Here is a 27,648-nt window from a genome sequence, read left to right as displayed (position 1 = left end):
GTGTGATATGCAAAAGAACAAAGATGTGGATAATGATATTGTTAAATTGAAGCAATTTCCTTTTTCGCTTAGAGATCGTGCTAAAGCTTGGTTTTCATCTTTGCCTAAAAATAGTATTGATTCATGGAATAAGTGAAAAGATGCTTTTATCTCTAAGTATTTTCCTCCCGCTAAGATCATCACCATTAGAAACGATATTATGAATTTTAAGCAACTTGATCATGAACATGTCTCACAAGCTTGGGAGAGGATGAAATTAATGATACGTAATTGCCCTACTCATGGTTTGAATTTGTGGATGATTATACAAAAAAATTATGCAGGATTGAATTTTGCTTCTAGAAATCTTTTAGATTCGGCCGTGGGAGGCACTTTTATGGAAATCACTTTAGGAGAAGCTACTAAACTCCTAGATAATATTATGGTTAATTATTCTCAATGGCATAGTGAAAGATCTACTAATAAAAAGGTGCACGCGATAGAAGAACTTAATGTTTTGAGTGGAAAGATGGATGAAATTATGAAATTATTTGCTAGTAAGAGTGTTTCTTTCGATCCTAATGATATGCCCTTGTCTACTTTGATTGAGAATAATGATGAATCTATGGATGTGAATTTTGTTGGTAGGAACAATTTTGGTAACAACGCGTATAGAGGAAATTTTAATCCTAGGCCTTATCCTAGTAATCCCTCTAATAATTGTGGTAATTCCTACAAAAATTCTTATGGAAATTATAATAAGATACCCTCTGATTTTGAATCTAATATTAAAGAATTTATTACTTTGCAAAAGAATTTCAATGCTTTGATTGAAGAAAAATTGCTTAAGATTGATGAGTTGGCTAGGAACGTTGATAGAATTTCTCTTGATGTTGATTATTTGAAACTTAGATCTTTTCCACCTAAGCATGATATCAATGAGTCTCTCAAAGCCATGAGAATTTCCATTGATGAGTGCAAAGAAAGAACCGCTAGGATGCGTGCTAAGAAAGATGCCTTTATAAGAGCGTTTTCTTCTAGTTCCTATGAAAATAAAGATGAAGATCTAAAAGTTATTTATGTGTCCCCTATTAATTCTTTGTTTTTAAATATGAATCTTAATAATGATGGGACTGATTATGATCCACCTTTACCTAGAAGACGTTCCAAGAATTCGGAGTTTTTAGATCTTGACGCTAAAATTGATGAAAGTGGGATTGAAGAAATTAAAACAATAGATGTTGCTAAACCCACTATTTTGGATTTCAAGGAATTTAATTATGAAAATTTCTCTTTGATTGATTGTATTTCCTTGTTGCAATCCGTGCTAAATTCTCCTCATGCTTATAGTCAAAATAAAGCGTTCACTAAACATATCGTTGATGCCTTGAAGCAATCTTATGAAGAAAAACTTGAATTAGAAGTCTCTATCCCTAGAAAACTTTATGATGAGTGGGAAACTACTATTAAAATTAAAATTAAAGATCATGAAAGCTATGCTTTATGTGCTTTGGGTGCTATTATTTCCACGATTCCAAAGACTTTGTGTCATTTGTTAGGTTTCCGTGATTTTGATGATTGCTCTCTAAACTTGCACCTCGCGGATTCCACTATTAAGAAACCTATGGGAAGAATTAATGATGTTCTTATTGTTGCAAATAGGAGTTATGTGCCCGTAGATTTTATTGTTCTTGACATAGATTGCAATCCTTCATGTCCTATTATTCTTGGTAGACCTTTCCTTAGAACGATTGGTGCAATTATTGATATGAAGGAAGGAAATATTAGATTCCAATTTCTATTGAGGAAAGGCATGGAACACTTTCCTAGAAATAAAATTAAATTACCTTATGAATGTATTATGAGAGCCACTTATGGATTTCCTACCAAAGATGGCAATACCTAGATCTATCCTTGCTTTTTATGCCTAGCTAGGGGCGTTAAACGATAGCGCTTGTTGGGAGGCAAGCCAATTTTATTTTTTTCCTTGATTTTTACTCCTTTTTAGTAATAAAAAATTTATCTAGCCTCTGTTTTGGTTGTGTTTTTTGTGTTTAATTAGTGTTTGTGCCAAGTAGAACCGTTGGGAAGACTTGGGGAAAGTCTTGTTAATCTTGCTGTAAAAAACAGAAACTTTAGCGCTCACGAGAACTTCTGCCATTTTTATTTGGAAAGTGATATTTAGTTAATTCGTTTTTCAGATTATTAATAGATAAATTACTCACGTCCAGAAATTTATTTTAGAATTTTTGGGGTTCCAGATCTTGCGCTAGCTACAGATTACTACAGACTGTTCTGTTTTTGACAGATTCTGTTTTTCGTGTGTTGTTTGCTTATTTTGATGAATCTATGGCTAGTAAAATAGTTTATAAACCATATAGAAGTTGGAATACAGTAGGTTTAACACCAATATAAATAAATAATGAGTTCATTACAGTACCTTGAAGTGGTCTTTTGTTTTCTTTCGCTAATGGAGCTCACAAGATTTTCTACTTTATGTTTTGTGTTGTGAAGTTTTCAAATTTTGGGTAAAGAGTTGATGGATTATGGAACAAGGAGTGGCAAGAGCCTAAGATTGGGGATGCCCATGGCACCCCCAAGATAATCTAAGGACATCCAAAAGCCAAAGCTTGGGTATGCCCCGGAAGGCATCCCCTCTTTTCGTCTACTTCTATCGGTAACTTTACTTGGAGCTATATTTTTATTCACCACATGATATGTGTTTTGCTTGGAGCGTCTTGTATGATTTGAGTCCTTATTTTTTAGTTTACCACAATCATCCTTGCTCTACGCACCTTTTGAGAGAGCCATACATGATTTGGAATTTGTTAGAATACTCTATGTGCTTCACTTATATCATTTGAGTTATATAATTTTGCTCTAGTACTTCACTTATATCTTTTAGAGCACGGTGGTGGATTTGTTTTATAGAAACTATTGATCTCTCATGATGCACTTAGATTATTTTGAGAGTCTTAAATATCATGGTAATTTGCTTAAATAATCCTAATATGCTTGGTATTCAAGAATGGTAAAAACTTTCTTATGAGTGTGTTGAATGCTATGAGAAGTTTGATGCTTGATAATTGTTTTGAGATATAAAGATGGTGATATTAAAGTTATGCTAGTTGAGTAGTTGTGAATTTGAGAAATACTTGTGTTAAGGTTTGTGATTCCTGTAGCATACACGTATGGTGAACCGTTATGTGATGAAGTCGGAGCATGATTTATTTTTTGATTGTCTTCCTTATGAGTGGCGGTCGGGGACGAGCGATGGTCTTTTCCTACCAATCTATCCCCCTAGGAGCATGCGCGTAATACTTTGCTTTGATAACTTGTAGATTTTTGCAATAAGTATATGATTTCTTTATGACTAATGTTGAGTCCATGGATTATACACACTTTCCTCACCCTTCCACCTTTGCTAGCCTCTCTAATACCACGCACCTTTCGCCGGTATCATACACCCACCATATACCTTCCTCAAAACAGCCACCATACCTACCTATTATGGCATTTCCATAGCCATTCTGAGATATATTGCCATGCAACTTTCCATCGTTCCGTTTATTATGACACACTCCATCATTGTCATATTGCTTAGCATGATCATGTAGTTGACATCATATTTGTGGCAAAGCCACCATTCATAATTCTTTCATACGTGTCACTCTTGATTCATTGCATATCCTGATACACCACCGGAGGCATTCATATAGAGTTATATTTTGTTCTAAGTATCGAGTTGTAATTGTTGAGTTGTAAGAAAAATATAAGTGTGATGATCATCATTATTAGAGCATTGTCCCAGTGAGGAAAGGATGATGGAAACTATGATTCCCCCACAAGTCGGGATGAGACTTTGGATGAAAAAAAAGGGAAAAGAGGCCATAAGAAAAAAGAGAAAAGGCCCAAATAAAAAAAATAGAGAAAAAGAGAGAAGGGACAATGTTACTATCCTTTTACCACACTTGTCCTTCAAAGTAGCACCATGATATTCATGATAGAGAGTCTCCTATGTTATCACTTTCAAATACTAGTGGGAATTTTTCGTTATAGAACTTGGCTTGTATATTCCAATGATGGGCTTCCTCAAAATGCCCTAGGTATTCATGAGCAAGCAAGTTGGATGCACACCCACTTAGTTTCTTTTGTTGAGCTTTCATATACTTATAGCTCTAGTGCATTCGTTGCATGGCAATCCCTACTCACTCACATTGATATCTATTGATGGGCATCTCCATAGCCCGTTGATACGCCTAGTTGATGTGAGACTATCTTCTCCCTTTTTGTCTTCCCCACAACCACCATTCTATTCCACTTATAGTGATATATCCATGGCTCATGCTCATGTATTGCGTGAAGATTGAAAAAGTTTGAGAACACCAAAAGTATGAAACAATTGCTTGGCTTGTCATCGGGGTTGTGCATGATTTAAGTATTTTTTGTGGTGAAGATAGAGCATAGCCAGACTATATGATTTTGTAGGGATAACTTTCTTTGGCCATGCTATTTTGAGAAGACATGATTTCTTTGTTAGTATGCTTGAAGTATTATTATTTTTATGTCAATATTAAACTTTTATCTTGAATCTTTCTGATATGAATATTCATACCACAATTAAGAAGAATTACATTAAAATTATGCCAAGTAGCACTCCGCATCAAAAATTCTGTTTTTATCATTTACCTACTCGAGGACAAGCAGGAATTAAGCTTGGGGATGCTTGATACGTCTCCAACGCATCTATAATTTTTGATTGCTCCATGCTATATGAATTACATTTTTGGACATTATTGGGCTTTATTATCCACTTTTATATTATTTTTGGGACTAACCTATTAACCGGAGGCCCAGCCCAGAATTGCTGTTTTTTGCCTGTTTTAGGGTTTCGAAGAAAAGGAATATCAAACGGAGTCCAAACGGAATGAAACCTTCGGGAACATGATTTTCTCAACGAACAAGACCCGAGAGACTTGGACCCTACGTCAAGAAACAACAGAGGAGGCCACGAGGTAGGGGGCGCGCCTACCCCCCCCCAGGCGCGCCCTCCACCCTCGTGGGCCCCCTATTGCTCCACCAACATACTCCTTCCTCCTATATATACCTACGTACCCCCAAACGATCAAATACGGAGCCAAAACCCTAATTCCACCACCGCAACTTTCTGTATCCACAAGATACCATCTTGGGGCCTGTTCTGGAGCTTCGCCGGAGGGGGCATCGATCACGGAGGGCTTCTACATCATCACCATAGCCCCTCCGATGAAGTGTGAGTAGTATACCTCAAACCTACGAGTCCATAGTTATTAGCTAGATGGCTTCTTCTCTCTTTTTGGATCTCAATACAATGTTCTCCCCCTCTCTTGTGGAGATATATTCGATGTAATCTTCTTTTTGCAGTGTGTTTGTTAAGACCGATGAATTGTGGGTTTATGGTCAAGTCTATCTATGAATAATATTTGAATCTTCTCTGAATTCTTTTATGTATGATTGGTTATCTTTGCAAGTCTTTTCGAATTATCAGTTTGGTTTGGCCTACTAGATTGATCTTTCTTGCAACGGGAGAAGTGCTTAGCTTTGGGTTCAATCTTGCGGTGTCCTTTCCCAGTGACAGTAGGGCAGCAAGGCACGTATTGTATTGTTGCCATCGAGGATAACAAGATGGGGTTTTCATCATATTGCAAGAGTTTATCCCTCTACATCATGTCATCTTTTTTAAGGCGTTACTCTGTTTTCATTAACTTAATACTCTAGATGCATGCTGGATAGCAGTCGATGAGTGGAGTAATAGTTGTAGATGCAGGCAGGAGTCGGTCTACTTGTCTCGGACGTGATGCCTATATACATGATCATACCTAGATATTCTCATAACTATGCTAAATTCTATCAATTGCTCAACAGTAATTTGTTCACCCACCGTAGAATACTTATGCTCTTGAGAGAAGCCACTAGTGAAACCTATGGCCCCCGGGTCTATCTTCATCATATTAATCTTCCAATACTTAGTTATTTCCTTTGCTTCTTACTTTGCTTTTATTTTACTTAGCATCTTTATCATAAAAATACAAAAAATATTATCTTATCGTATCTATCAAATATCACTCTCATAAGTGGCCGTGTAGGGATTGACAACCCCTTATCGCATTGGTTGCGAGGATTTATTTGTTTTGTGCAGGTACGAGAGACTCGCGCGTAGCCTCCTACTGGATTCATACCTTGGTTCTCAAAAACCGAGGGAAATACTTACACTACTTTGCTGCATCATCCCTTCCTCTTCGGGGAAAACTAACGCCGTGCTCAAGAGGTAGCAGGTAGCAGCGGGCAGCTGCTTGACCTTGACTGAACGGGAGGCGTGCGAGCGCAGTTCGGTGCGTGGGCTGACCGAGAGGTGTGCAAGTTGTCCTCGAATGCGCAGGCTCACCGAGAAGCATGCGAGCTGCACGCTGTGCAGGCTCACTGGGAAGCGAGCCCTTTGACTTCCATGGCCGCCCGCCTTCCTCTCCGTGCGCCCCCCCTCAGCGGCATGGGACGCTGCTGTCGAATGATACGTCTCCATCGCATCTACTTTTCCAAAAACTTTTGCCCTTGTTTTGGACTCTAAATTGCATGATTTGAATGGAACTAACTCGGATTGACGCTGTTTTCAGGAGAATTGCCATGGTGTTATTTTTGTGCAGAAATAAAAGTTCTCAGAATGACCTGAAAATCAACAGAGAATATTTTTGGAATATATAAAAAATACTGGCGAAAGAATCATGGCCAGGGGGCCCACACCCTGTCCACGAAGGTGGGGGCGTGCTTACTCCCCTAGGCGCGTCCCCCTGCCTCGTGGGCCCCCTGGTGCTCCAACGACCTCAACTCCAACTCTATATATTCATGTTCGGGGAGAAAAAAATCAGAGAGAAGGATTCATTGCGTTTTACAATACGGAGCCGCCGCCAAGCCCTAATCTCTCTCGGGAGGGCTGATCTGGAGTCCGTTCAGGGCTCTGGAGAGGGGAATCCGTCGCCATTGTCATCATCAACCTTCCTCCATTACCAATTTCATGATGCTCACCGCTGTGCATGAGTAATTCCATCGTAGTCTTGCTGGACGGTGATGGGTTGGATGAGATTTATCATGTAATCGAGTTAGTTTTGTTAGGGTTTGATCCTTAGTATCCATTATGTTCTGAGATTGATGTTGCTATAACTTTGCTATGCTTAATTCTTGTCAATAGGCACCGAGTGCCATGATTTCAGATCTGAACCTATTATGTTTTCATGAATATATGTGAGTTCTTGATCCTATCTTGGAAGTCTATAGTCACCGATTATGTGTTATGATCTGTTAACCCCGAAGGGACAATAATTGGGATACTTATCGGTGATGACCGTAGTTTGAGGAGTTCATGTATTCACTAAGTGTTAATGCTCTGGTCGGGTACTCTATTAAAAGGAGGCCTTAATATCCCTTAGTTTCCAATATGACCCCGCTTCCATGGGAGGGTAGGACAAAAGATGTCATGCAAGTTCTTTTCCATAAGCACGTATGACTATATTTGGAATATATGCCTACATTACATTGATGAATTGGAGCTAGTTCTGTGTCACCCTATGTTATAACTATTGCATGAGGAATCGCATCCGACATAATTTGTCACATCCCTAGCTTCTGGTAATGCTCTAGGTTAGCTTCATGTGTGCATCATGTTTAAATTCTGAAACTTGAACTGAGGAATTTTGGAAGCCTCAAAAACTTAAATAAAAGAGGGGCAAAAACCCTAGAAATCTCATCCATTGCTCCAAAATGCTCTTCTTAAATGTTTGATAATTTTTGGTAAGGGTTCTGGTCCCAACCAAAATATTGAACATTTTTAAGGAATTATTTTTGGGACTTTGGATTTAATTCATTAGCTATTTGAATTTGAATTATATTCATATAATTAGAATATAATTTAAATACCCCTGAAATATTTTATAAGCTTTTGGAAAAATCCATCTAGCAATATAAAATATTCAGAGGAGTTTTTGGCATTGTTTGAATTATTTTTAATTCAAAACAGTGGCAAAAGATTAAATAAAAACAAAACAGAAGAAAAAAATAAAAAGAACAGAGCCTACCCGGCCTCACCCGTGCAGCCCACCAGAGCCGGCCCAGCTCCTGTGCTGGTCCAGCACTGTGTGGCCCAGCCCACCTCCTCCTCCCTGTCGCCTTCCTCCTCGCGCCAGTAGGCAGAGGAGGGACACGGCGCGCGCGCCCGAGCTCGCCATACGCCACCACCCTGCTCGTCTGCATCGCCTGGCCACCGCGACGCCGCGCGTCATCTCCTCGGCGCCGCCCCGACCCCCCTGGACCCCCTCGCTCTCTCCCTCTCCCTTGTATCTCTCCTCTGCTTCCTCTCTCTCTCACTCGCCGAGCGCAGCCGCAGCCGCGCCACCGTAACGCCGCGGCCACCGTCTCCCCCTCGACCCCTCGTTGTGCTTGCGAGCTCCGCCTCGACCCCCTCTTCCTCCCCACCGATACACGGCCCTCTGGAAGCCCTGCATCGCCGCCCACGTCGCCGTTCCCCTCCTCGGCCACCGGAGATCGTCGCCGTCGATTCGCTGCACTCCGGCCGCCCCCGAGCCCATTAACCCTCCCTACAGCTCCGCGGTGAGCCTCCGTGCAGAACCCCTCTCTCTCCCCTCGCGTTTGCGAGCTCTAGGCCATAGCTCCGCCGCGGCCGAACTCCGGCCGCCGCTGACCTCGTCACCGCCATCACTACAGCCGCTTGAGCTCGTCTCGGAGCGTGTCACCGCACTCAGGAAGCCACCAGGAGCCTAACGCATATCCTAACTCGCCCTCCCGTGCACCACAGCGCCAACCCCGCACTCACCGAACTCCGGCGCCGCCGTGAGCTCCGTTCCGGTGAGCCCCGGCGTTCCCGTAGCCTCCCACCTACCCCATCAGATGCGGGAGAGCCCGGGCTACGCCCCGGTGCCCTCAGCCGCCGCCTCCGTCGCCTTTAGCGCAAGTTCGGCGTGCCCCCGCTGTGCTCTGTGGTCGTCGCCGGCTAATCTCCGGCCAGCTGACGTGGCTGGCTTAATTAGCCACTAACCACCGCATCGTGTCACAGACAGCCGGGCCCCACCGCCTAACTAACCGGCTAACTAAAATAGATTAGGTCTAATCTAATTGCAGTGGCCCCACGCGTCAGCTTTGACCGCGCTGACGTGGCCTTTGACCCGGCCCCACCTGTCATTGACACTAACTAGCCCTGTGCCACTGACGTGTGGCCCCCACACGTCAGGTTTGACCTGGACCCGCCCTGTTGACCTGATGACGTCAGGATAAGGTCATGCTGACGCAATAATTCCTTTCTGGAATTAAAATAAATTAGGAAATAATTTATAAATTCCAGAAAATTGTATAAACTTCTAAAATTCATAGAAATTCAACCGTAACTCCAAATTAAATAAATTATATATGAAAAATTATCAGAAAAATCCAATCTATCCATCTGTACCATTGACATGCATGTTAGAACAACTTATCACTACTGTTTAGGGCAAATGAAGTGAATGACATTTAAATAACCACATATGGAGTTTGAATTTGAATCTTGGATTCAAACCAACTTCATTTAATCTGTTGCTAGTTGCATTAGCTCAAAACACATTCATTTTGCCATGGCATAGCATGCATCATATTGTGCATTGCATTGATCGTGTTTTTCTGTATTTGCCGGTAATTGTCCCCTCTCGATAGACGTGTACCGATGATGTGATCGTTGACACTGATGAAGACTCAATGTTATCTTCAGAAGTGCCAGGCAAGCAAAACCCCCTTGTTCATTCCGATAAAATCCCACTCTCTCGCTCCTGCTCTCTTTTACTGCATTAGGACAACAACGACATATTTGTTACTTGCTGCGGTAGCTGAACCCCATTATCCTCTGCATGACCTGTCATTCCACAGTAAATAGATGAAACCCACTAGCATGAGTAGGAGTTGTTTGAGCCATGTTGTGCCTACTCATTCTTGCTTGTTTGTCATGCCTGCTACTGCTTAGAGTTGTGTCAGGTCTGATTCATCGGGAATGAATCAGAGGTGTGTGAACATGTCCTACTGTGTGTGAGCTAAGTGTGTGAACACGATTTGGTAAAGGTAGCGGTGAGAGGCCATGTAGGAGTACATGGTGGGTTGTCTCATTGAAGCCGTCCTCAGGAACTGAGTTCTGTGTTTGTGATCCATGATTCAGCTACTACCACGCATTGGGCCCGAAACCAATGGACCCTCTCGGCTTCTTAATCACCCTTGTCCTCTGTCCAGGAGTTGCAAGTAGTTTCTGGTGTTTGTAGTATGCTGGAGGCCGTGGGTAGCGCTGACCAGAGGGGTGGGCTGTGATGCGGTAGGCACGTGGCACGGTGTACCGGGCGCCCGTTTGGTGTCTCGGGAACCCTGTTCACATCGTTTGGGGCTGTGAGCGAAACTCCGGCCGGATCTCCTCATGGATGGAACCCGAATAGGCGATAAACCTGGACTAGAGACTCGAGTGTTTAGGCACGCCGTGGCCGACACCCACGTTGGGCTTCCGCTTGAAGGTTGCCGAGTACATGTCGTGTAAACGGCGGTAAGTGGTGAGAGCGTGTGTGAAGAAGTACACCCCTGCAGGGTTAATATGATCTATTCGAATAGCCGTGTCCGCGGTAAAGGACTTCTGGGTTGCTTATATCAGTTCATAGACAAGTGAAAGTGGATACTCTAAAATACGCAAGATAAGCGTGAGTGCTATGGATGGCGTTCTCGTAGGGAGACGGGAGCGGATCCATAGTGGTGTATTGATATGGTGAATATGTGGACTCGTGTGCGCCACCTCAAAGAGTTACTTGCAGTCGTAGTTCAGGATAGCCACCGAGTCAAAGCTGGCTTGCTGCAGTTAAACCCCACCATCCCTTTGTTGATAATGATGCATATGTAGATAGTTCTGATGTAAGTCTTGTTGGGTACATTTGTACTCACGTTTGCCTATTTTATGTTTTTGCAGAGAGACTTCGGTCTCACTAGTAGTTCCGTGTGGACTTCGACATTTAGCTTGTTACCTCAGCTACGATCTTGTGCCCTCGGCAGGATCTGGTAGATAGTCAGGCTTCTCAGCCTTTTTCATTTATAGATGTCTGTACCCAGACATGATAGCTTCCGCTTGTGCTTTGACTTGTATGCTCTGAGTGTTGGGTCATGAGACCCATGATTGTAATATCTCGCTCCTCGGAGCCTATTGAATAAATTACTTGAGTCGTAGAGTCATGTTGTGATGCCATGTTGTATTTGCACATATCGAGCATATTGTGTGTATGCTATTGAAATGCTTGGTATGTGTGGGATCTAACCATCTAGTTGTTTATCTTTAGTAGCCTCTCTTACCGGGAAATGTCTCCTAGTGTTTCCACCGAGCCATGGTAGCTTGCTACTGCTCCGGGACACTTAGGCTGGCCGGCATGTGTCCTTCTTCGTTCCTGTGTCTGTCCCTTCGGGGAAATGTCACGTGATGAATACCGGAGTCCTGTTAGCCCGCTACAGCCCGGTTCACCGGAGTCCTGCTAGCCCAGTGCTACAGCCTGGATTCACTCGCTGATGACCGACACGTTCGATGTTGGGTCATGGATGCCTGTCCCTGTAAGTCTGTGCCACTTTGGATTTACGACTAGCCATGTCAGCCCGGGCTCCTTATCATATGGGTGCTAGCGACACTGTCATATACGTGTGCCGAAAGGCGCAAACGGTCCCGGGCAAAGGTAAGGCGACACCCGTGGGAATACCGTGCGTGAGGCCGCAAAGTGATATGAGGTGTTACATGCTAGACCTATGTGGCATTGAGTCGGGGTCCTGACAGCGTTGGTATCAGAGCTTGACTGCCTGTAGGATTACCAAGCCAAACTGGTCGAAGTTGAGTCTAGATATTCTTTAGTTATGTAAGGGAATTGATTGTGGGATGGAATGTAAGGCTCTTTTTACTCCTTATACCTCATGGCCTTCTGATATGAGTCATCATCTTCTCTTCTACGGGGATTAAGAACTAGGCTATCTCTTCTTTCTATCAGGATCACGTCTTACTAATCCGTAGACTTATAAGATTGTTGATTCAAGCCTCAGTTCAGTTCCTACTATCTTCTGTATGTTAACTGTTGATCTCGAAACCTTGATATTGTGCTTCTGAGTGGTTATGCCACCATTTTTGTGAATGTCTCAAATCTTTTCTGAGCATTTACAGCCGTTATGCTGTCCGAGTCATCCCAGGTTTCCAAAGAGTCTGATGCATTTGCAAAATCCTTTTCCTCTGGTTTCAATGTCTTTAGGCCAGGTTAATCACACAAATTGTTGAGTTGAGGTACTCTACAGCCTCGACCTTTATGTTGGAGTTGTTATTATGACCCTAGGTGTCTCAGGGGATCATCTAGTAGTCTAGCCATGATTTGTGTCCTAGTGTGATGATTCTGGCCTTTATTCTCAAAAGCATCCTGTGATGCCATTTAGTTAGTAGGTATTCTATTCTTGGGTTCTTAAACCCGATATTCACCCTACTTACATCATGTTGATAGTGTTGCTAGTTCCTTTAGTATATTAGTAACCTTTGCGATAGTCCTCGAGGTCCGTGGTATATCCTTCTTCCAATTACCATGAACCATTCTTGGCAGGAGTTCTTCTGAACCAAAAGATGACAACAAGAGTGCTCTCGATGAGTTCTCCATTCATAAATCGTGACTCTGCCAGTTCTACCTTTCTGCATGGGTTATCTGGAAGAAATATGTTGAACTTCGTTCGACATGCTAATCCATGCATCCACAACTCAGAAAATCATATGTTCTTTTGAGTTGTCCCATCTTAGTTGTTTCCGACCCTCGCCTATCAATTGATAGTCAAGAGTATGCGTGCATTCGTTCGTCGATGCCTATTACCCTTGTGGTCCGCCAAGCCATTCTATTTCAGAATGAATAGGAGAAACAAACTCCAGTACCTCATCCATATTTAGGATTGGGTCAAAGTAGTTGTGTTCCGCAGATCAAGTTACAATCCAGCTTCTGGTCTGCTCTACCCTGAAGTATTACCTTCTTTATGACAGGAATTTCATGAGAATTGCACCACCTTTTGTGAATTCTTGACATAGTGATACTTCTCGCCATCCTTTTTCATTCCTCGGTTCCGTGTTGTTGCAGCCGGAGTGCCGACAAGTGAATCATGATGTGTGAACTCAATACTCCTAGCAACCCCATTGCTTGGTAGTTAATGGACAATAATCTTATTCTTAGTATGTTGGTTATTGAATCACCATTCTAAGATTGATCGTGCCACCTAGTCCTTATTTCCTGGTGCACTCTTTGATTGATGAGTTAGGATTTTGTCAAGTCCTCGCTCATTTGATCATATCATCTTGCCCTGAAAAGCAAGATTGTTCTCGAGCTTAGTAACATACCGGTGGTTCATGATTTTCTGAATATCTTCTCGGAAGTATCACCAGGTCGTCACCTGACCGTTATGTTGAGCTCGAGATCAAGTTGGTTTCTTGTGAACCACCCTTTCTCCAAGAATCTGTGATGGATATCCCGGAGCTAGTTGGTTAAGCTAGACAACAACTTGGAGAGTTGGAAGATAAAAGCTTGCCTGACTTAGTCCGTTCCAAAGGGATATTCTTGTGTAGTGTGTGTTGAAGAAAGGTGATATCTTCATCGATTGGTCCCTGTGATCGATTGTTGGATCTATTATCTTACCCGAACCCTTGATTGAGTATGGGCTATCGTCAAATCAAATCAGAACCAACGATATTCGTAATGTTGTCTTACTCGTGGTTGATCCCTCGAGCATACACCATTATATCCTTTGGGTCTGACCAATGCTATCACTTGTTCACTTAACTATGGAATTCCTTTTAAAAGGAAACCTAGATGAATTGTTGTTGAGCCCATTGACAACATCCTTATCTCCTCCATGATTTTGTTGAACATTAAGCTAGTGTTGGAAACTTTTGAAAGCATTTGTTCATGCTAGCTCATGAAGCATATGTTCGGATGTAAGAAGTGACTTCCTCTAGTTCATGTGCATTTGATGCAAGTTGCCGCCGTGGATTCGAGAAAGTCAATGTTGTTCCTTTGGAATCATCCCAAATCAGTCATGCATACGTGCAAAGTATTCTGTGGTCTGGAGACTTGCAACCTTCATTCCATATGTGTCCCGAGCACACCAAGCCACTGATTGATTTGTTCAAGGAGAATAAGTTCCTTCATAAGAGCTAATCATATGACTTATGCAAGGACTTCGTTATCCACGGTGATGGTTCCCAACCAGAACTCGGTAGTGTTTTATTGTAAGACTACCACGTGGTCATGCTTGTCTGGGACAACGTGTTCACATGTTTGTAGCAGAACCAACTCATGTTTTGGAGCTTACTATCGTAGTTCATTCCCCGAGAATCTCGCAACGTCATCTCGTCGATTTGTGTTGCAAACTTTCGTTTTTCTTCCTAGACTCGATGAGTCTGGAATATCCTGACACCAACCAGATCTGAATCTCAGGCAGATATGATGGTTGGAACATTCTCCAAGAACTATAATATTGGTCCCTCGAAAACCGGTAAAGTGGATGTCGTGGCGAGCCCCACCCAGCCGAAAGACCTATTATTGTAGTATCTTGATTGAAGAAGTTGGCCACCTCCCCATAAGGATTTCGTAGGATTTACCTCCGTAACTGTTCCTTATGGATTCTAGTGCTCCCGAAGTCCGACCTTTTACTTGATGTCCTAGATACCAGACCATTTCTATGAATGGGTTACACTAGCACATCAAAGAGAACATTAGAAGCGGAGTGTTAAATGTCTCTCGGTCGATCATCCAGATTTTGTTCCTTGGCTTCGCTAAGGTGAAATCTGAGAAAGTGTTATCCTCCTTCGCATCTGCATCGTCCATTGCTATTCATCATGGTAGTATGTTGTGTTGTCAGCACCCTTGACGCGGTTGTTCATAAAACCTTGATGATTGTGGAAATGCTCAAGTTCTTGAGAGCACGCACAAGCGCTAGGTGTTATCATCGGCACTAACTGGGTTTGCTCTCAGTTTCCTCGGCAATGCTATGACCTATCCAAACAGTGAATTCACTCTCTGTTGTTGGGTTCTTTCCCAGTTACCAGAATCATTCCCAGCATTTGCATTTTGTTCCCAGCATGCACCACCAATGTGCCATTCTACCATGGGTCTCTTCCATTTCCGGTGGTAAGCAAATTCATCCATTACGTTGTCTTCAACAAGGTAATCCACATCATCCAAGTCCGAGTATGCCATTCTACCGACCCCCTCCAAACGATCGCTCGAGAATTGCCTTAGGCTGGTATGAAGAGTTTCAATGATCTCTGAATCAAAAGTAATTCTTTTTGCCACTTAAGGTAATAATTTATGAATCACCCTCCTCCAGGATGTTTCGTCGTGGTATCATGACAACTCAACTCCTCGCTACGTTGACAATCGTTTACCACCTTCTTAGGTGTGGAATTGTTGCCTACCTAGTGAACCCTCGTCATCTGTTCCACTCCATCCCTCTAGATGTGTGCTTCGTGTCTCAGCTCAAGAGATGTTGCTATGACTCACTTGGTGAGCTGATCCTAAGTTGATTGATCTTCGAGAAGATAGATTCCTCTAGAGTTTTCCTTTCCTCTTCTCGTCATGATAGTTGGAGTTCTCAGAGCTAGACAACAAGACAAAGATGGTGAACGAATCAACGTTCAGTTGAAGTGCAACCTGGATCGTGAAGATTGTGCTAGTTTGCGTTCCCCCTTCATCCTACCCTACGCTTGAATCTCGAGACGAGATTCTTGTTTAGTGGGGGTGAGTTGTCACATCCCTAGCTTCTGGTAATGCTCTAGGTTAGCTTCATGTGTGCATCATGTTTAAATTCTGAAACTTGAACTGAGGAATTTTGGAAGCCTCAAAAACTTAAATAAAAGAGGGGCAAAAACCCTAGAAATCTCATCCATTGCTCCAAAATGCTCTTCTTAAATGTTTGATAATTTTTGGTAAGGGTTCTGGTCCCAACCAAAATATTGAACATTTTTAAGGAATTATTTTTGGGACTTTGGATTTAATTCATTAGCTATTTGAATTTGAATTATATTCATATAATTAGAATATAATTTAAATACCCCTGAAATATTTTATAAGCTTTTGGAAAAATCCATCTAGCAATATAAAATATTCAGAGGAGTTTTTGGCATTGTTTGAATTATTTTTAATTCAAAACAGTGGCAAAAGATTAAATAAAAACAAAACAGAAGAAAAAAATAAAAAGAACAGAGCCTACCCGGCCTCACCCGTGCAGCCCACCAGAGCCAGCCCAGCTCCTGTGCTGGTCCAGCACTGTGTGGCCCAGCCCACCTCCTCCTCCCTGTCGCCTTCCTCCTCGCGCCAGTAGGCAGAGGAGGGACACGGCGCGCGCGCCCGAGCTCGCCAAGCCACCACCCTGCTCGTCTGCATCGCCTGGCCACCGCGACGCCGCGCGTCATCTCCTCGGCGCCGCCCCGACCCCCCTGGACCCCCTCGCTCTCTCCCTCTCCCTTGTATCTCTCCTCTGCTTCCTCTCTCTCTCACTCGCCGAGCGCAGCCGCAGCCGCGCCACCGTAACGCCGCGGCCACCGTCTCCCCCTCGACCCCTCGCTGTGCTTGCGAGCTCCGCCTCGACCCCCTCTTCCTCCCCACCGATCCACGGCCCTCCGGAAGCCCTGCATCGCCGCCCACGTCGTCGTTCCCCTCCTCGGCCACCGGAGATCGTCGCCGTCGATTCGCTGCACTCCGGCCGCCCCCGAGCCCACTAACCCTCCCTACAGCTCCGCGGTGAGCCTCCGTGCAGAACCCCTCTCTCTCCCCTCGCGTTTGCGAGCTCTAGGCCATAGCTCCGCCGCGGCCGAACTCCGGCCGCCGCTGACCTCGTCACCGCCGTCACTACAGCCGCTTGAGCTCGTCTCGGAGCGTGTCACCGCACTCAGGAAGCCACCAGGAGCCTAACGCATATCCTAACTCGCCCTCCCGTGCACCACAGCGCCAACCCCGCACTCACCGAACTCCGGCGCCGCCGCGAGCTCCGTTCCGGCGAGCCCCGGCGTTCCCGTAGCCTCCCACCTACCCCATCAGATGCGGGAGAGCCCGGGCTACGCCCCGGTGCCCTCAGCCGCCGCCTCCGTCGCCTTTAGCGCAAGTCCGGCGTGCCCCCGCCGTGCTCTGTGGTCGTCGCCGGCTAATCTCCGGCCAGCTGACGTGCCTGGCTTAATTAGCCACTAACCACCGCATCGTGTCACAGACAGCCGGGCCCCACCGCCTAACTAACCGGCTAACTAAAATAGATTAGGTCTAATCTAATTGCAGTGGCCCCACGCGTCAACTTTGACCGCGCTGACGTGGCCTTTGACCCAGCCCCACCTGTCATTGACACTAACTAGCCGTGTGCCACTGACGTGTGGCCCCCACACGTCAGGTTTGACCTGGACCCGCCCTGTTGACCTGATGACGTCAGGATAAGGTCATGCTGACGCAATAATTCCTTTCTGGAATTAAAATAAATTAGGAAATAATTTATAAATTCCAGAAAATTGTATAAACTTCAAAAATTCATAGAAATTCAACCTTAACTCCAAATTAAATAAATTATATATGAAAAATTATCAGAAAAATCCAATCTATCCATCTGTACCATTGACATGCATGTTAGAACAACTTATCACTACTGTTTAGGGCAAATGAAGTGAATGACATTTAAATAACCACATATGGAGTTTGAATTTGAATCTTGGATTCAAACCAACTTCATTTAATCTGTTGCTAGTTGCATTAGCTCAAAACACATTCATTTTGCCATGTCATAGCATGCATCATATTGTGCATTGCATTGATCGTGTTTTTCTGTATTTGCCGGTAATTGTCCCCTCTCGATAGACGTGTACCGATGATGTGATCGTTGACACTGATGAAGACTCAATGTTATCTTCAGAAGTGCCAGGCAAGCAAAACCCCCTTGTTCATTCCGATAAAATCCCACTCTCTCGCTCCTGCTCTCTTTTACTGCATTAGGACAACAACGACATATTTGTTACTTGCTGCGGTAGCTGAACCCCATTATCCTCTGCATGACCTGTCATTCCACAGTAAATAGATGAAACCCACTAGCATGAGTAGGAGTTGTTTGAGCCATGTTATGCCTACTCATTCTTGCTTGTTTGTCATGCCTGCTACTGCTTAGAGTTGTGTCAGGTCTGATTCATCGGGAATGAATCAGAGGTGTGTGAACATGTCCTACTGTGTGTGAGCTAAGTGTGTGAACACGATTTGGTAAAGGTAGCAGTGAGAGGCCATGTAGGAGTACATGGTGGGTTGTCTCATTGAAGCCGTCCTCAGGAACTGAGTTCTGTGTTTGTGATCCATGATTCAGCTACTACCACGCATTGGGCCCGAAACCAATGGACCCTCTCGGCTTCTTAATCACCCTTGTCCTCTGTCCAGGAGTTGCAAGTAGTTTCTGGTGTTTGTAGTATGCTGGAGGCCGTGGGCAGCGCTGACCAGAGGGGTGGGCTGTGATGCGGTAGGCACGTGGCACGGTGTACCGGGCGCCCGTTTGGTGTCTCGGGAACCCTGTTCACATCGTTTGGGGCTGTGAACGAAACTCTGGCCGGATCTCCTCATGGATGGAACCCGAATAGGCGATAAACCTGGACTAGAGACTCGAGTGTTTAGGCAGGCCGTGGCCGACACCCACGTTCGGCTTCCGCTTGAAGGTTGCCGAGTACATGTCGTGTAAACGGCGGTAAGTGGTGAGAGTGTGTGTGAAGAAGTACACCCCTGCAGGGTTAATATGATCTATTCGAATAGCCGTGTCCGCGGTAAAGGACTTCTGGGTTGCTTATATCAGTTCATAGACAAGTGAAAGTGGATACTCTAAAATACGCAAGATAAGCGTGAGTGCTATGGATGGCGTTCTCGTAGGGAGACGGGAGCGGATCCATAGTGGTGTATTGATATGGTGAATATGTGGACTCGTGTGCGCCACCTCAAAGAGTTACTTGCAGTCGTAGTTCAGGATAGCCACCGAGTCAAAGCTGGCTTGCTGCAGTTAAACCCCACCATCCCTTTGTTGATAATGATGCATATGTAGATAGTTCTGATGTAAGTCTTGCTGGGTACATTTGTACTCACGTTTGCCTATTTTATGTTTTTGCAGAGAGACTTCGGTCTCACTAGTAGTTCCGTGTGGACTTCGACGTTTAGCTTGTTACCTCAGCTACGATCTTGTGCCCTCGGCAGGATCTGGTAGATAGTCAGGCTTCTCAGCCTTTTTCTTTTATAGATGTCTGTACCCAGACATGATAGCTTCCGCTTGTGCTTTGACTTGTATGCTCTGAGTGTTGGGTCATGAGACCCATGATTGTAATATCTCGCTCCTCGGAGCCTATTGAATAAATTACTTGAGTCGTAGAGTCATGTTGTGATGCCATGTTGTATTTGCACATATCGAGCATATTGTGTGTATGCTATTGAAATGCTTGGTATGTGTCGGATCTGACCATCTAGTTGTTTATCTTTAGTAGCCTCTCTTACCGGGAAATGTCTCCTAGTGTTTCCACCGAGCCATGGTAGCTTGCTACTGCTCCGGGACACTTAGGCTGGCCGGCATGTGTCCTTCTTCGTTCCTGTGTCTGTCCCTTCGGGGAAATGTCACGCGATGAATACCGGAGTCCTGTTAGCCCGCTACAGCCCGGTTCACCGGAGTCCTGCTAGCCCAGTGCTACAGCCTGGATTCACTCGCTGATGACCGACATGTTCGATGCTGGGTCATGGATGCCTGTCCCTGTAAGTCCGTGCCACTTTGGATTTACGACTAGCCATGTCAGCCCGGGCTCCTTATCATATGGGTGCTAGCGACACTGTCATATACGTGTGCCGAAAGGCGCAAACGGTCCCGGGCAAAGGTAAGGCGACACCCGTGGGAATACCGTGCGTGAGGCCGCAAAGTGATATGAGGTGTTACATGCTAGACCTATGTGGCATTGAGTCGGGGTCCTGACATAATTATCCATCACTTATCCAATGCCTACGAGATTTTCACATATTGATCTTTGCTTATTTACTTTTCCGTTGTTACTGTTACAATCACTACAAAACCAAAACTATTACTTTTGCCACCGTTACCTCTACTATCATATTATTTTGCTACTAAATACTTTGATGCAGATATTAAGTCTTTCAAGTGCGGTTGAATTGACAACTCAACTGTTAATACTTGAGAATATTATTTGGCTTGTCGAATCAATAAATTTGGGTTGAATACTCTACCCTCGAAAACTATTGTGATCCCCTATACTTGTGAGTTATCAAGACTATTTTCTGGTGCTATTGCCGGGGAGCATAGCTTTATTCTTTGAGTCAATTGGGATTTATATTTGCTGATCACTATGAAGAACTTGAAAGATAAAAGAACCAAGATTTTTCCCTCAACTACGAGGGGAGGTAAGGAACTACCATCTAGCTCTGCACTTGATTCACCTTATGTTTTGAGTAAACTTGCGACACCTACTCCCGCTATTCATTTTGATATGTCGCATGTTATTGATGATGCCACTTCTGCTTTGCATGATACTTATGATGAAACTACTTCTATTCTTGGTAGTACTGTGCCACTAGGTGAATTTCTTGATGAACAACTTCCTAGGGTTAGAGAGAATGAAATTATTGAAACTGATGATGCAGATTCTCCCCCTAGATATGAATTGCCTGTTGTTCCTGAGGGTTATGTTATGGATGAGAAACTGCTAGAGACTTTTTCGCTTGCAATGATATACATGATCTTAAGAAATTATTGGCTAAGCTTAAAGAAAAGTCTTTGAATGCTAGAATGAAATATGACCCTGCTTTTGCTACTTCACCTATCTTTATTTCTGATAAGGATTATGATTTTTCTGTCGACCCTGAGTTAATTACTTTGGTTGAATCTGATCCTTTTTATGGCTATGAATCTAAAACTGTTGTGGCACATCTTACTAAATTAAATGATATAGCCACCCTGTTCACTAATGATGAGAAAACTCGCTATTACTTTATCCTTAAGTTGTTTCCGTTCTCATTAAAGGGTGATGCTAAAACATGGTTTAATTCTCTTGATCCTGGTTGTGTGCGTAGTCCCCAGGATATGACTTATTACTTCTGTGCTAAATATTTCCCTGCTCATAAGAAACAAGCTGCTCTAAGGGAAATATACAATTTTGTGCAAATTGAAGAAGAGAGTCTCCTACAAGCTTGGGGGAGGCTTCTCCAATTAGTTAATGCTTTGCCTGATCATCCTCTCAAGGAAAATGAAATATTTGATATCTTTTATAATGGACTAACCGATGCTTCCAGAGACTGATGACCCACAAGTATAGGGGATCTATCGTAGTCCTTTCTATAAGTAAGAGTGTCGAACCCAACGAGGAGCAGAAGGAAAAGATAAGCGGTTTCCAGCAAGGTACTCTCTACAAGTACTAAAATAAGTGGTAACAGATAGTTTTGTGATAGGATAATTTGTAACGAGCAATAAGTAAGAAAAGTAAATAAAGTGTAGCAAGGTGGCCCAATCCTTTTTGGAGCAAAGTACAAGCCTGGACAAACTCTTATATAGAGAAAAGTGCTCCCGAGGACACATGGGAATATCATCAAGCTAGTTTTCATCACGCTCATATGATTCGCGTTCAGTACTTCGATAATTTGTCATGTGGGTGGACCCGTGCTCGGGTACTGTCCTTACTTGGACAAGCATCCCACCTATGATTAACCTCTATTGCAAGCATCCGCAACTACAACAAAAGTATTAAGGTAAACCTAACCATAGCATGAAACATATGGATCCAAATCAGCCCCTTACGAAGCAACGCATAAACTAGGGTTTAAGCTTCTGTCACTCTCGCAACCCATCATCTACTTATTACTTCCCAATGCCTTCCTCTAGGCCCGAATAATGGTGAAGTGTCATGTAGTCGATGTTCACATAACACCACTAGAGGAGAGACAACATACATCTCATCAAAATATCGAAAGAATACCAAATTCACATGACTACTAATAGCAAGACTTCTCCCATGTCCTCAGGAACAAACGTAACTACTCACAAAGCATAAACATGTTCATAATCAGAGGGGTATTAATATGTATATAGGATCTGAACATATGATCTTCCACCAAATAAACCAACTAGCATCAACTACAAGGAGTAATTAACACTACTAGCAACCTACTAGCACCAATCCCAGACTTGGAGACAAGAATTGGATACAAGAGATGAACTAGGGTTTTGAGAGGAGATGGTGTTGATGAAGATGTTGATGGAGATTGCCCTCTCCCGATGAGAGGAGCGTTGGTGATGACGATGGCAAAGATTTCCCCCTCCGGGAGGGAAGTTTCCCCGGCAGAATAGCTCCGCCAGAGCCCTAGATTGGTTCCGCCTTATGGCGGCGGAGTTTCGTCCGAGAAGATGGCTTCCTATTTTTTTCCCATCAAAATACTTCATATAGCAGAAGATGGCCACCGAAGGGCCACCAGGGGGCCCACGAGATAGGGGGCGCGCCCAAGGGGGTAGGGCGCGCCCCCCACCCTCGTGTGTAGGGTGTGGCCCCCCCGGTGAATTTCTTCCGCGGAGTATTTTTTATATATTCTGAAAATGTCTTCCGTGAAGTTTCAGGACTTTTGGAGTTGTGCAGAATAGGTCTCTAATATTTGCTCCTTTTCTAGCTCAGAATCCCAGCTGCCGGCATTCTCCCTCTTTATATAAACCTTGTAAAATAAGAGAGAGTAGGCATAAGTATTGTGACATAATGTGTAATAACAGCCCATAATGCAATAAATATCGATATAAAAGCATGATGCAAAATGGACGTATCAAAGACCACCTGGATAGTTGTGCTGGTTGTGTTTTCAGGGAAAGAACTGTTGATCAAGCTGAATTGCTATTGAATAATATGTTGAGTAATGAAAATGATTGGACACTTCCTGAACCAACTCCTAAGCCAACTCCGAAGAAAAGGGGTATTCTATTTCTCAGTCCTGAAGATATGCAAGAAGCAAACAAATCTATGAAAGAAAAAGGTATTAAAGCTGAAGATGTTAAGAATTTACCACCTATTGAATAAATACATGGTCTTGATAACCCGACACAGGTAGTAAAGGTAAATTCTCTCTATAGATTTGATGAAGGTGACATCCCTCGTTATAAGTCTGCTAGCCAATGCTTAGATGAGTTTGATAATTTTATTGTTAAACAAGGAAACTTCAATGCTTATGTTGGTAGACAATTGAAACGCAATGCTGATATGCTTGAACACTTGAGTGATTATATGTCTAGAGTTAAAGGTGAACTTACACTTATTAGTAAACATGCTTCTATGGTTACCACTCAAGTAGAATAGGTACTTAAGGCTCAGAATGATTTGCTCAATGAATTAAATAATAAGAAAAATGATAATGCTGCTAGAGTTATGACTAGAGGGCGTAAAATGACTCAGGAACCTTTGTATCCTAAGGGTCACCCCAAGAGAATTGAGCAAGATTCTCAGAGAATTAATGTTGATGCACCTAGTTCTTCTAAGAAGAAGAAACAGAAAAATGATAGAACTTTGCATGCTTCTAGTGAACCTGTTGCTAACACACCTGAGAATCCCAATGATATTTCTATTTCTGATGCTAAAACATAATCTGGTAATGAACATGAACCTAGTGATAATATTAATGATTATGTTCATGTTGATGCTCAACCAAGTAATAACAATGATGTAGAGATTGAACCTGCTGTTGACCTTGATAAACCACAATCAAAGAATCAACGTTATGATAAGAGAGACTTTGTTGCTAGGAAGCACGGTAAAGAAAGAGAACCATGGGTTCAGAAACCCATGCCTTTTCCTCCTAAACCATCCAATAAAAAGGATGATGAGGTGTGACGCCCTTGATTCAATCATACACTAATCATACACGCAAATGTGTACGATCAAGATCAAGGCCTCACGGGAAGATATCACAACACAACTCTAGACACAAATCAAAATAATACAAGCTTTATATTACAAGTCAGGGGCCTCAAGGGCTCGAATACATAAGCTTGAATACACAAGAGTTAGCGGAAGCAACAATATCTGAGTACAGACATAAGTTAAACAAGTTTTCCTTAAGAAGGCTAGCACAAAATCAACAACGATCGAAAAGGCAAGGCCTCCTGCCTAGGAGCCTCCTAACTACTCCAAGTCGTCAGCGGCCGTCACGTAGTAGTTGGCACCCTCGGGGTAGAAGTATTCATCAGTGGTGTCGTCTGGCTCCTGGGATCCGTCATCTGGTCACAACAATCGGGTATGGGGGAAAAGAAGTAGCAAATAAACCGTGAGTACTCATCCAAAGTACTTGCAAGACTTACATCAGATCTAAACTAAGTATGCATCTGTATCAAAGGAATGGGTTGTATCTGTGGACTAAACTGCAGAATGCCAGAAGGGAAGGGGAAAGCCTAGCCTATCGAAGACTAGCATCTTCTGGAAACCACCATCTTGCAGCAACAGGAGGGAGTAGAGTAACATAAAGTAAAGTAGCAGTAGTGTTGTCAACCTCGCCCAGATATCCTTTCTTGACTCCCTGCTAGAAAGCAATCCCAGAGCCATACTATCCAGTTATCATCTCATAACCAAGTCTCATCTCCATGTCTCATCTCAAGTATCCAGTTCTAGTTGTATCGATCGGGATACAACTCCAAGTGTCGTTACTGTAGGACAGGCTATCGATAGATGTTTTCTTCCCTGCAGGGGTGCACCAACTTACCCACCACGCTCGATTAACTCCGGCCGGACACACTTTCCTGGGTCATGCCCGACCTCGGCCAAACAATACGCCGCAACCCGACCTAGGCTGAAATAGAGAGGCCAACACGCCGGACTAAACCTATGCCCCCAGGGGTCATGGGCCATCTCCCCGGGAACTCCTGCACGTTGCGAACGTGGCCGGTGAGCAGACCTAGCTACCTCCTTCAACAAGGCAGGAGCTTACGCAGTCCAACCCGGCGCGCGCCGCTCAGTCGCAGACGTCTATTAAGCTTCGGCTGATGCATATGACGCAGAACGCCCATACTATGCCCACGTGATGGTTAGTGCTATCAGGCCAAAGGACCCTTGGATCAAATATCCAAACCGTAGTGGATTAGGAGCACACGGTAACGAGCAGAGACTCATGATCGATGTGACCCCGTCGCCCCGTCTCGAGTACTTGCGGCAAGGGCTAAGAATGCTCGGCCATGCCTCGTAAGTATCTCGCGGGCACCTTCCAGGTCAACCCAACTCCACATCACTCACTATTAAGCTCGCGCGGGTACCCCTCAGGGTTGACCCGTCTTTAGTAACATGGTTCAGTGTAAAGTCGTAGTAACCATAGTAACTGTGTGTCTAACACCAAAGGGAAAACCCGAGGAATCACCCTCGGTGAATTCCACTCGATGTTGTCATCAAGGTGAACGTAAGAGGATCCACCCTCGAGGTTCACGTTTGATGGGTTGCACGACAGAACCATAACGGAAGTGTTTAAGGAGGAAATCACCCTCGATGACCTCGACCGTATAGCTACACTACGGAGATCTCATCGGGAGTGAGGTAAGAGGTTCCACCCTCGGCACTCGATGGTAACTCTGCAGATTCGTACAACTAGGGGGGTGATGTGCGGTGTCGGGGCCTGGACATCGATCACGTTGATCGAGTCATCGAACATAAAGCGATGCAACTGGGACAAGGTGGGGGTCACTGATGGATCACTAACCAACCTATAATAAGCAGTTTAGGATAAGCAGGTAAGGTATGAAAGCAGGTAACAAAACAGGCTATGCAACAGAGTAGGATCATACAGAAAGCAGTAGCAGTTCTAATGCAAGCATGAGAGGGAAAGAAATGGGCGATATCGGAATGCTCAAGGAGGGTTTGCTTGCCTGGTTGCTCACACAAGAAGGAGGGGTCGTCGGTGACGTAGACGATCACAGCGGCATGATCGGCCTCGGGGTCTACCGGAGAGAAGAGGGGGAAGAAACAGTAAATATAGAGCAAACAATGCATCACAAGGCATAACATGCCGAAAGGCAGAGCTAGGGTTGCCCTAACGTAGTACTACACGATATAGGAGAAGGGCAAATTCAACCGGAAATGTATTCCCGGTTCCGGACCTGTATTAGACAGATGACCGGAGGGGGAATGTCCATGTTTAGCATGCTATGGGCATGTGACAGATGAATGGAAAGCGTATTCAAATTTGTCTCGTTTTTCTGGGCATTTTTCATATATAAACTTTTACGATCCGAGCTACGGTTTAAAAGTTACGGAATTTTGAAGTTTAAACCAAATTCTGAATTATTTTAAAAGAAAAAAAGGTTTATTGTGTCAGCAGTGACGTCAGCACTGCGTCAGCTCTGCTGACCAGTCAAACTGACAGGTGGGACCCACCTGGTAGCCTCTCTGTCTAGCAGAGGCTTAACTAAACTAACAGGGTTAGTTAGGGGGCATGGGCCCCAGCAGTCAATGACTAGTGAGTACTAATTAACTAACTAATTTAACTAGCATTTTAATTAATCGTTTTATTTATTAAAAAATGTTTTACTGGCGGGACCCACATGTCAGCGAGCCAGAGCTGCCACGTGGGCAGTTGACTTGGTCAACTAGGCCCGTGGGGCCCAGCGGTCAGCGGCCCAACACGTGGGGCCCACGACCACGCTGGCGCCACGTCGGACGCGTCGCCGGAGCTGCTCCGGCGACCCAAAGCACGGCGGTGTGTGGCGGAGCAGCCCGGAAAGGCGCTAGAGGGCAACATTTGCCACGCGGTTGGCTACGTTCGGACGAGTCCTCACCCGCGAGTCGAACAGTGGTGCTGGCTTCGCCGGAGTTGGCCGGGAACGGTGCCGGCGACGAGTGGACACGGTGGTGCCGTTTGGGAGCGCGTCAGGAAAAGCCTACGGGCGGTTCAAATGAGCGCTGTGACACGCATTCGAACGAGGGGAACCGCACGCATCCAACACCGGCGGTCCCGCGTGCTGGGATAGCCTAGAGCCACGGCAGCGCTGACCAGAGCGGTGCCGGAGTTTGGGCGTCGATGGAGTCGAGCGTCCAGGGCACGCCAAGGGTGGCAGAGGGGCGTGTTGAGCAGCTAGGAGCTCCAGGAGCTCGGTGGTGGCGTTAGCGCGGCACGAGGGGCATCAGGTCGACGACAATGAGCTCAACGGCGGAGCTCGGCTCGGCCATGGCGGGTCCAGCCGCTCTGGGCGCGTACGAGAGCAAAAGAGAGGGGGGAGGAGCGTAGCTCATAGTGAGCCTGCAGATGTGCATTGGTGGGCTCGGGGAAGGCGCAAGGTGGCCGAATTCGACGCCGGCGTTCATCGGAGCGGAGGAGGAAGAAGAGGTAGCCGCGCTTGTTGTGGGGGCTCCTGGCTTGGCCCGATGGTCGAGGGAGACGCCGCGAGGCACGACGGCGCTCGGGGACTCGTCGGAGAGGGACGGGGACAATGGTGGCCGCTGGCCACGTCTGAGCAAGGTGGATGACGACGGGCGCGTTCGGGCGTGGATGGGAACCGGGGGAGAGGAAGCAAGCGGGGGCTCTGGTGGGGAGAGGGAGAGGCAGAGAGAGCAAGTGGGCAAGTGGGGAG

This window comes from Triticum dicoccoides, chromosome 3A (genome assembly GCF_002162155.2).
Source record: "Triticum dicoccoides isolate Atlit2015 ecotype Zavitan chromosome 3A, WEW_v2.0, whole genome shotgun sequence".
Taxonomy (NCBI): Eukaryota; Viridiplantae; Streptophyta; class Magnoliopsida; order Poales; family Poaceae; genus Triticum; species Triticum dicoccoides.
This window is presented reverse-complemented; position numbering follows the sequence as displayed.